At 41.5% G+C, this 10,538-nt stretch overlaps 1 non-coding gene across 1 annotated transcript; it reads right to left on the reverse strand.

The window, feature by feature from the left end:
- Positions 1-8,781: 8,781 nt before the first annotated feature.
- LOC127133471 (small nucleolar RNA R71) lies at positions 8,782-8,888 on the reverse strand. The gene has a single exon (XR_007807441.1). It is a non-coding gene; the product is annotated as a small nucleolar RNA R71 (small nucleolar RNA).
- Positions 8,889-10,538: the final 1,650 nt, after the last annotated feature.

The raw sequence follows: 10,538 nt of genomic DNA on the forward strand, positions 1-10,538 counted from the left end.
CCTCAGAGATTGGGATTACTCCGATCCGAAGATCTTTCTTGGTATTTCAAACAATACATCAACATGGACATCATATTCAACTGTGGAGATTTCCCTAATCTACCACTTGTTGGAACTCAAGGATGCGTGAATTCTAACCCGGTTCTATCACTAAGACAACTTGGCTACCCAATGGAAGGCCCTCCAGAGGTAAGGTCTTTGGAAGCTTTCTTGTTGCTTGACTTTGGGGTTGAGAATCCTAGCTTGTTCCAACGAATCAGAGAGGCTTGGAAGAATGTCAATCAAAAAGGGAAAGCTGGTTTGGGGAGAGCAAATGGGATTACAAAAGAACCATATTTTCATTGGGTAAAGGAAAGGGTGGAGATGATTAAAATGTCATTCGTCATTCGGACACCTGTACCTCTTCCTGAACCTAAGCTCACCCATGTCCCTATTGAAGAAGTGGAGGAACTCAAGACCACCATGGCGAAGTTAGAAAAAGAGAATGAAGAGTTGAAGATAAAACTCCAACAAATCATCAATGAGAAAAACACCATGAAGTGGGAGCTTGAGAGAAAGGATGTACAGCTTCAAGCACATGTGGAAAAGTTCAACAAAGAGGAGCATAAGAGGAAAAAGATCAAAGTGGGACTAGAACAAGCTGACCATTGTCTAGATACTCTTAAGGGTCAATTACGACGAGCTCAGAAAGAAGGTCAAGACAACGAGCATTGGTGGCATTTAGCCACGAAGGAAAACAAGACGATAAGAGATACACTTGGGGCTCAGATAAAAGAACTCACTATTTTTGTTCCTCATGCAAAGGCTGAAGCAGATCAAGAACGCCGACTCAAGAATATAGCCACCGAAGCTTCTAGGGTTTCACCCATGATATGGGAGGAGAAGTGTCGATAAGTAAGAGACGCAAAAGAGTCTGCCAGCTATTGGAAGAGCTAGCTAGAGTCATTACACCAAGACATCCCCATATGGTTGAAGGAGCGAGAGTATGTGATTGAAGATTATGAATCCTTTAAGAAGATCATAGACTTATTGCAAGGAGATAGGGATAAGTTCCGTGCAAAGCTCGATGGGCTAGTGGGGTTCTGTAATTGGGCGGCTAAAGAATTACCATGGAAGTTAAGAGACGCAGTTGAAGAGTTGAAGGAAGATAGCACTCCTCCAGCCATAATCAGTTTCATTCTGCTCTATAGAGGGTTGCTGAAGAGATTCAAGGAAGAACTAGAAGAGCTCTAAGCCAGAAAGCCTGCAGTTTAACTTTCCTATGTCTTATATTTTATTCCTTTGACAATGTACTTTGAACTAGGGACTTTTTGGACCCCTATGTTATGTACTTGAATGAATGACATTTAAAAATTACTCCATTATTGCTATTCTAAGTATTTCTTTTTTCTTCGAATTACTAATAACTAATGGAACTCGAATGATTCCCTGAAAATAAAATATGCATAACATCCGCATCTGCATTACGCATCACACTTCATAAAAATTCAAAAAACTTACCCAACCTTTTTACCCTTTATCCAGCAACACTGACTAATCAACACCGATACGAGACGCGAAGCAACTACAAGATGACGTTAGAGCAAGTTGAGGCTAACCAAGTTACCATGAGGACAGACATCAATACGATCCAAGAGAAAATGGATCAACTGTTGGAGACAATGCTCGCAATTTCCCAAAGAGAGAGGGTTGTGGATGAAGAAGCTATGGCCAAAAGGAATGATAGCACACCAGGTTTGGACCCCCAAGACGAGATTTTCGTCCCCACCAAGAAGAGACTAGTTCATATACCAGTAGGAGGCAAAGGAGATAGGGATCGTGCAGAGCCTTCTCATGTGTCTACTCATCATGGATCCGAAATTGGAGATGACCCGTATGATGCTTTCTATGTGCCTGATCAACCGAAGCCTAAGATACTTCTAGATCCTGTTACAGATAGGCTTCGTACCCTGGAAAAGAAGATCAAAGCTATAGAGGGGAATAATATCTTCGGCGCCTATGCCATGAACATGCGTTTAACATCAAATTTGGTCATCCCGGTTAAATTTAAAACTCCTGATTTCGAAAAATACAGAGGACAAACTTGCCCAAGAAGTCACCTAGTAATGTACTTTAGGAAAATGGCTGCTCATACCGAAAACGACAAACTGCTTATACACTGTTTCCAAGACAGTCTAAGTGGAGCGTCTCTAAGATGGTACATGAGTTTAGAGTAGGGGCGGATTCAAAACTGGGAAGACTTAGCTGACGCATTTCTCCGTCAATACAAATATAAATTAGATATGGCACCCGACCGAATGCAGTTACAAGGGATGGCCATGAAATAAAATGAGTCATTTAAAGAATACGCCCAATGATGGAGAGAGTTGGCTGCTCAGGTAGAGCCACCATTGTCTGAAAAGGAAATGACCGGAATATTTGTGGACACCCTGAAGGACCCATTCTTTTATAGATTAGTGAGTAGTGCAGCGTACGACTTTACGCATCTAGTCACAATCGGAGATCGCATAGAGAAAGGGTTGAGGGATGGGAAGATTCTACGAGCTGTGGCAGCCCCTAGCGCACCGAAAATGTATTCTGGAGGCTTCCAGAAGAAAAGAGAAGGTGAAACAAACGCTATATCCAGAGGCTATAAGGGGAAGCAACAGGCTTCATATGGCCAAGTCGTCGCCGTGGTACCCATACCTTATCAACAACCAATACAACAATAACAAGTGTATCAACCACAACATCAACAACATCGCCAACAGCAAAACACCGTGCCGCCAAGACAATTCAAGCCAAGGCCTCCAAGAAGGCAACTCGATCCTCTACCAGTACCTTATAGCCAAATATTCCCATATCTACAAAAGGAGGGCCTTCTGACATTAAGGGAGCTAAAACCAACTGTTTTTCCATATCCACCCGGATATGATGCTAACGCCCATTGTGAGTTTCACATGGGAGCGCCCGGTCATACCTTGGAGAATTGTTTTGCATTTCAAAATCGGGTACAAGACTTGATCGAAGAAAAGGTTGTCTCCTTCACTCCGAGACGCCCGAACGTGAACACTAATCCCATGCCAACACATAAGGATGCTTCCGTCAGTGCCATTGAGGAGAGTGATCAAGGTAAATTGATCCTTAAGGTTGAAGAGATTCAAACCCCTATCGCCAAGATAGGAACACAATTGCTGAAGAGTGGTCTAATCCCGGAGGAGCTAGTTGTTGAAGAGAACAATAAAAAGTTGAGGAATTTTATACAACAAATGCTGGATCAAGGCGAGTTATAGATAAATCGCCGTGTCAAGAGCAAGGGAGAGAAAGAGATAGCCGTGGTGGACATCCCTTACGATGAGGTTAATATGGAAATACCTATAAGCCCATTGGTGATAGAGTTTCCAGCACCGTTCGCGTATGAAGATGAGAAGGCGGTCCCGTGGATATATCAGCCCAGAGCTTTTAAGCAAGGGCATGAAGACCAACCTTTGATGATTAACGAACCAAACGTCACCTCGATTGTGGGGTCGGCAAGAATGACACGTAGTGGCCGAGTGTTCGCGCCAAGAACTGTTGATACTTCTGCAAAGGCTAAAGGGAAGGAAGTTGCTGTCCAGATCTCCGTCCCTAATCAAGAAATGCAAGGCATGCACCTGTCTCCTAAAGCTGCAGTCACTCGTGAAGAGGCCGAGGAATTTCTGAGGATAATAAAGAAGAGTGATTATAAAGTGGTGGACCAACTGAATCAAACACCTTCAAAAATCTCCATGTTATCTTTATTACTCAGCTCAGAAGCACACAGGAACTCGTTGTTGAAAGTATTAAGCGTTGCACATATCACGAAAGACATAACGATAGAACAGTTTGACGATGTGATAGCTTGTGTGACCATTGGGAATTTTTTGGGTTTTAATGATGATGAACTGCCGATCGAGGGAAAGAACCATAACAAGGCCCTACATATCTCCTTGAAATGCATAGACATTATACTATCAAGGGTATTAGTAGACACAGGTTCCTCGCTGAACATCATGCCGAAGACAACTTTGATAAAGCTGCCAATGAAAGGGATAAGTATGAAGCCCAGCACCCTGATCGTAAAGGCATTTGATGGCTCAAGGCGAGCAGTGATAGGGGAGGTTGACCTACCGACCAAGATAGGTCCAACTATTTTCAATATCACGTTCCAGGTTATGGACATACATCCCGGTTATAGTTGCCTACTTGGGAGACCATGGATTCACTCCGCAGGCGCCGTCACCTCTACTCTACATCAAAAGCTGAAATTTATTACGAATGATAAGATGATTGTGATTGGAGGAGAGGAGGATATCTTGGTTAGCCACTTGACATCTTTCCGGTATATCGAGGTGGATGGCGAGATAACTGAGACACCATTCCAATCCTTGGAAGTGGTAAATATGATGACCATCCAACAGACATTGGAGATCCCGAAATTAGGACCATCCATGGCCTCGTGGCAAGGAGCTAAGGTTGTTATGGAAAGTGAAAATGCTCAAGACTGGGGTAAAGTGGTGGAAGTGAAAGAGAAACGAGACAAGTTTGGCCTGGGGTATGACCCGTCATCAAATAAAGCCGGTAACCAACATGACAAAGAGCAGAGTCCTTCTGTAGAGGAAAAGGTCACCAGCGCTGGCCACATTTTTGGCAAGCAGGTGGCGATGATCAGTGATGAAGATCGCGAAGAGGGGGTGTCTAGCTGGATGCGACAAGCCGCACCTAATGAAGAGCTGACAAACTGGAAGGCTGTGGAAGTCGCCCAAATTTTTCAAAAGTAATTTTATTATTTTAGACAAAACCATGTGCTCTGCCCAAGGCACAGTGGCATATTGTAGGGCCTCCTTTATCTTTTTCAAGAGTTTTTATATCATTAATGAAATGGCAATTTGTATCCAAATTTTTGTTCCTTTCCTTTCATTTTTTTTATCATTACAAAAAATGGCATCACTTTTTATGCACGCACTTTCTAAATAAACTGCATAAATAATAACATGCAGAAACACCACCGAGACCGTTGATAACGACACTGCTAGGGTCCAATATGATTTTGATTGTGCAATCTACCAAGCTGAAGACGAAGTGGGAGAAGATTACGAACTCCCTGGAGAGTTGACCAGATTACTCAGACAAGAAGAGAAGGTCATTCAACCACACCAGGAGGACATTGAAGTTATCAATCTGGGAACAGAAGAAGACAAGAGAGAAGTAAGGGTATGCGCCGCGCTTCAAGATGCAGTGAAGACAAGATTGATAGAGCTCTTCCACGAATATGACGACGTGTTTGCATGGTCATACCAAGACATGCCCGGATTAGATACTGATATCGTGACCCACAAGCTTCCCCTTAAAGAAGAATGCTCTGTTGTCAAGCAAAAGCTAAGAAGAACTTGACCAGATATGGCTCTCAAGATCAGAGAAGAGGTGAGAAAGCAGTTTGACGCCGGTTTCCTGGAAGTCGCTAAGTACCCACAATGGGTTGCCAACATTGTACCGGTACCGAAGAAAGATGGGAAAGTCCACATGTGCATAGACTACCGAAACTTAAACAGAGCCAGTCCCAAAGACGATTTCCTATTACCCCACATTGATGTATTGGTGGATAACACAGCTCAGTTCTCCGTATTTTTCTTTATGGATGGTTTCTCTGGATACAACCAAATTAAAATGGATCCCGAGGACATGGAGAAGACCACGTTCATTACCCCTTGGGGCACTTTTTGTTACAAAGTAATGCCGTTTGGATTAAAGAACGATGGGGCAACATATCAACGTGTTATGGTGACTCTCTTTCATGACATGATTCATGAAGAGATTGAGGTGTATGTTGACGACATGATTGCCAAATCCCAGACAGAAGAAGAACATATCACTAACCTGGGGAAACTATTTGCTCGTTTGAGGAAGTTTAGGTTGAGACTTAATCCTAACAAATGCACATTTGGGGTTCGATCTGGGAAGCTTTTAGGCTTTATCGTAAGCCAAAAAGGAATTGAAGTAGATCCCGACAAGGTTCGAGCCATTCAGGACATGCCTGCACCAAGGACTGAGAAGGAGGTTCGTGGTTTCTTGGGGAGACTAAATTACATCGCCAGGTTTATCTCTCACCTTACTGCCACATGTAAACCAATATTCAAGCTTCTAAGGAAGAATCAAGGCGTGGAGTGGAATGATGACTGCCAAATAGCCTTCGATAAAATCAAAGAATACTTGCAAAAGCCACCGATTCAGATGCCCTCTGCAGAAGGGAGACCTCTCATCATGTATTTAACCGTGCTCGACGAGTCCATGGGTTGTGTATTGGGACAGCAAGATGAAACTGGTAGAAAAGAGCATGCCATATATTATCTTAGCAAAAAGTTTAATGATTGCGAAACCAGATATTCACTACTCGAGAAGACTTGTTGCGCACTCGTGATCATACTGAAATTTACCGTATTTTCGACTCCGATTTCACATGAATTCTAGTTGTTTTATTATCATTTTGTTGTGTTATTGCTATGTTTTTCTTTGTTTTCAGGTTTTTACTTTAATCGGAGCCCTGATCGAGAAAAGGAGCGAAAAAGAGCCAGAAACCCTAAAATTCAGCATTTTGTTCTTATGGACTATCCAATGGCGGGCGCCACAGACCAAGCCATAACGTGTCCAAGCTCAACTTCCCTCAACTCCCACGTTCTCCACTACATCCACTAAGGCGCCTCACTTTGGCCTTGTGGCGGGCGCCATGGCCTTGTGGCGGGCGCCACAAGAGGAAAACAGTTTCCCTCCATTTTCAAGTTGAAGGGCATCCAAGTCATTTCCATCTTTTTACTTGCTTATAAATAGAAACTCGAATTCACTTTTACAATCATCCAAACTTAGAGCAGAGGCAAACTCAGAAGCAACTTTCTTTCACTTAGGCATATATTCAGTTTTATAAAGTGGTAATCGCTTCGCATTGGAGTGTTACCACAATTGTGTAATCGAGTCTGTGATAGAGTCTGTAATCGAGTTTGGAGCACTTTGGAAGGAAGTTAATCCTGCCACCATTTTCATTTCCGCATTGCAATTTATTCAACCCTCCGATTGGAGCAGGTTTTTATTACTTGTCTTTACTTTATTTATTTTCCCGCACTTGTCTTTACTTTATTTATTTTCCCGCACTTGTCTTTACTTTATTTATTTTCCCGCACTTGTCTTTACTTTATTTATTTTCCCGCACTTGTCTTTACTTTATTTATTTTCCCGCACTTGTCTTTACTTTATTTATTTTCCCGCACTTGTCTTTACTTTATTTATTTTCCCGCACTTGTCTTTACTTTATTTATTTTCTCGCACTTGTCTTTATTTTATTTATTTTCCCGCACTCGCTTTAAATTATTTATTTCCTGCACTCGCACTACTTTTATTTACTTTCCGCACTCGCACTACTTTTATTTATTTTATTGTACTTTTACTTTACCATGTCTAGCTAAATTTATAAGGTTAGAATGTAAGGATCGTAATTGAACTAGTAATCCGTACAACTGTTTGTAGAAACACTTAAGGGCTATTTTAACTTTCAACTTAAGTTTTCCCGCACTTCAATTCCGTTGGGTAAGATCGAAAGCCGTCCAACGTCTTTTTAAACTTAATTGTTTTTAACTATTTCAAAAGCAGCGAAAGCGCTTTGTTTAGTTCATTAGGAGATTTTAACATTAAGAAGAAAAGAGATTTTAAAACTATTTTCGGACGCGTTTACAAGTTTAGAGTCTGGTTCGTGAGAACCTCTTTTGGTTAAGAAATCCAGGTTATAATACTTTTCAACTTAGTCAAGATACTATATTTCTTAAAAATAGGTTTACTACTCTAACGCAATGCGCGCCTTTTCTAAGTGACAATAAGAGGGTTTGATTAGGGAGTACAACTCGGTTCTGAATACGCGAAAGCGACAGTTCCTGTTAAATTAGTTCTTTTCAAAGTAGGAAACATTGCCCGTAAGTAGCTCTACTAGCAAGTATCTGGATTATCAATTAATTACGTGAATTACATTCGACCCTGTCTTTATTAATTAATCTTTATTTCAAACTTTACTTTTCATTGCACACTCTAGAAACACCTATTTTGATTGCCTTTGATAAACACCATAACAATAGATAACGATAGATTGACACTTGGTCTCTGTGGATTCGACAATCTTTTATATTACTCTGACGCGTTCGTATACTTGCGAAAATACCGCATCAAGTTTTTGGCGCCGTTGCCGGGGACCAATTTCGTCAAATTTCATTTTCCTGTTGTTATATCGTTTAGACTTAGGCTATTTCCCGCCGGTCAATGCGAAGAACTCACAGCACCGGAAGTTTAAGCTTAGTATACCCTCTGGCGGAACCTGAACGTTACACCCGCGCACGTTTATTCTTTCATAGAATTAAGAGAGCTATGGCCGAAGATCAAAACCAAAGACCTATTAAGGACTTCGCTCAACCATCTAATGAAGAACCTAGTTCTAGTATAGTAAACCCAACCATCCCAGCTAATAATTTTGAACTTAAACCATCCCTGTTGCAACTAGTGCAGCAGAGACAATCCGCGTGTCTCGCTATTGAGAACCCAAACCAACATTTAAAAATATTTCTTCAATTAGCAGACACTTTTAAAACCAATGGAGCTTCTCCTGAGGCAATACGTTTAAGATTATTTCCTTTTCCCCTCAGAGATAAAACCCTATCATGGTTAGATTCCCTTCAACCCAATTCCATTACGACTTGGGATAACCTTAGAAGAGTTTTTCCTGCTAGATATTTTCCCCCGAGTAAAACCGCCGTTCTTCGAAACCATATAACTAGATTTACCCAAAACCAAGGAGAATCGCTGTTCGAAGCTTGGGAGAGATATAAAGAGTTGTTACGAGCATGCCCACATCATGGCTTAGAAAATTGGTTAATCATTCAAACCTTCTATAATGGACTTCATTACAACACAAAGATGACCATCGACGCTGCCGCAGGCGGTGCTATGATGAACAAACCTTATCCTGAAGCTAGTGCCCTCATCGAAGATATGGCTCAAAACCATCAATCATGGGGAGTCGAACGAGCGACAGTTGAGAAGAAGGAAGCCCAAGGAGGAGTGCATGAACTAAGCTCTATAGACATGATGCAAGCTAAAATGGACGCATTAGCCCTCAAAGTCGAGCATATGTGCATAAACCCGAATACTGTAGCCGCAGTTTCGTCGGATTGTGAGATATGCGGAACCAAAGGACACCAATCTGCAGAATGCAGTCTATTAAACAAACCCACTCTGAGCAAGTGAACTACACCCAAGGGAACCCATATTCGAATATCTATAACCCTGGATGGAGGAATCACCCGAACTTCTCCTATAAAAACAATAACCCTATCCAAAATAATGCACCTCCGAGACCCAGTTATCAAGCCCCTAGATCAAATCAACCTATGCAACCTGTGCCACCAAAGCCGAGCCTTGAGAAAATTATGGAAAATTTTATCACCGCTCAAACCCAACAAAACAAGGAGTTCATGAACCAAAACATTCATGTTAACGAATTGATTACTCAGTTAGGAACCAAGGTTGACCGAATAGTTACTCATACCAAGATGCTTGAAACCCAGATCTCTCAGGTAGCTTTAAACCAAGCCCCTCAGACTACACCTGGAGGACAGTTCCCTAGACAACCTCAACAAAATCCGAGAGGACAAGCCAATGCCATTACCCTACGAAGTGGGAACGCTTATGATGAGCCACCAAACTCAAGATTGAGTGAACCCGAAACTTCTAAGGAATGTACCAAACTCACGGACGAAGTAAAGGAACCAGAGGAATCTGAAAACCAGGAAGGTCGAGAAAAAGGAGAAGAACCTAAAGATAAAACTTACGTACCACCCCCGCCATATAAACCACCTATACCATATCCGCAAAGACTCAAACAAAACCAGATCAATAAACAATATCAAAAATTTATTAAAGTTATAGAAAAACTTCATGTAGAAATCCCTTTCACAGAAGCCATCACCCAAATACCTTCTTATGCAAAGTTTCTCAAAGACATCTTACCAACAAACGTAGACTTAACGATCTGAAGCCTTTGGAATGTAATGCTATTTCCGAGGACAAATTAGCAAAGAAAGATAAAGATCCTGGAAATTTCTCCATTCCTTGCCTTTTGGGTAATCATGTCATCGAAAAAGCTTTTCTAGACTTAGGAGCTAGTGTAAGCTTAATGCCTTTAGCGGTTTGTGAGAGGTTAAACTTAGGAGAATTACAGCCCACTAAGACGTCACTTCAGTTAGCCGATAGATCTGTTAAATATCCGATAGGCATTTTAGAAGATGTTCCTGTTAGGATAGGTCAGTTATTTATCCCTACTGATTTTGTTGTCATGGACATCAAAGAGGACAATGATATACCAATCCTCCTAGGTAGACCATTCTTATCGACTGCAGGAGCCATAATAGATGTCAAGAAAGGAAAGTTGACATTTGAGGTAGGTGACGAGAAAATAGAATTTATACTTTCGAAATTTCTTATGGCACCTGTGATGGGAGATTCGTGTTATG

This window comes from Lathyrus oleraceus, chromosome 3, assembly GCF_024323335.1.
Source record: "Lathyrus oleraceus cultivar Zhongwan6 chromosome 3, CAAS_Psat_ZW6_1.0, whole genome shotgun sequence".
Lineage (NCBI taxonomy): Eukaryota > Viridiplantae > Streptophyta > Magnoliopsida > Fabales > Fabaceae > Lathyrus > Lathyrus oleraceus.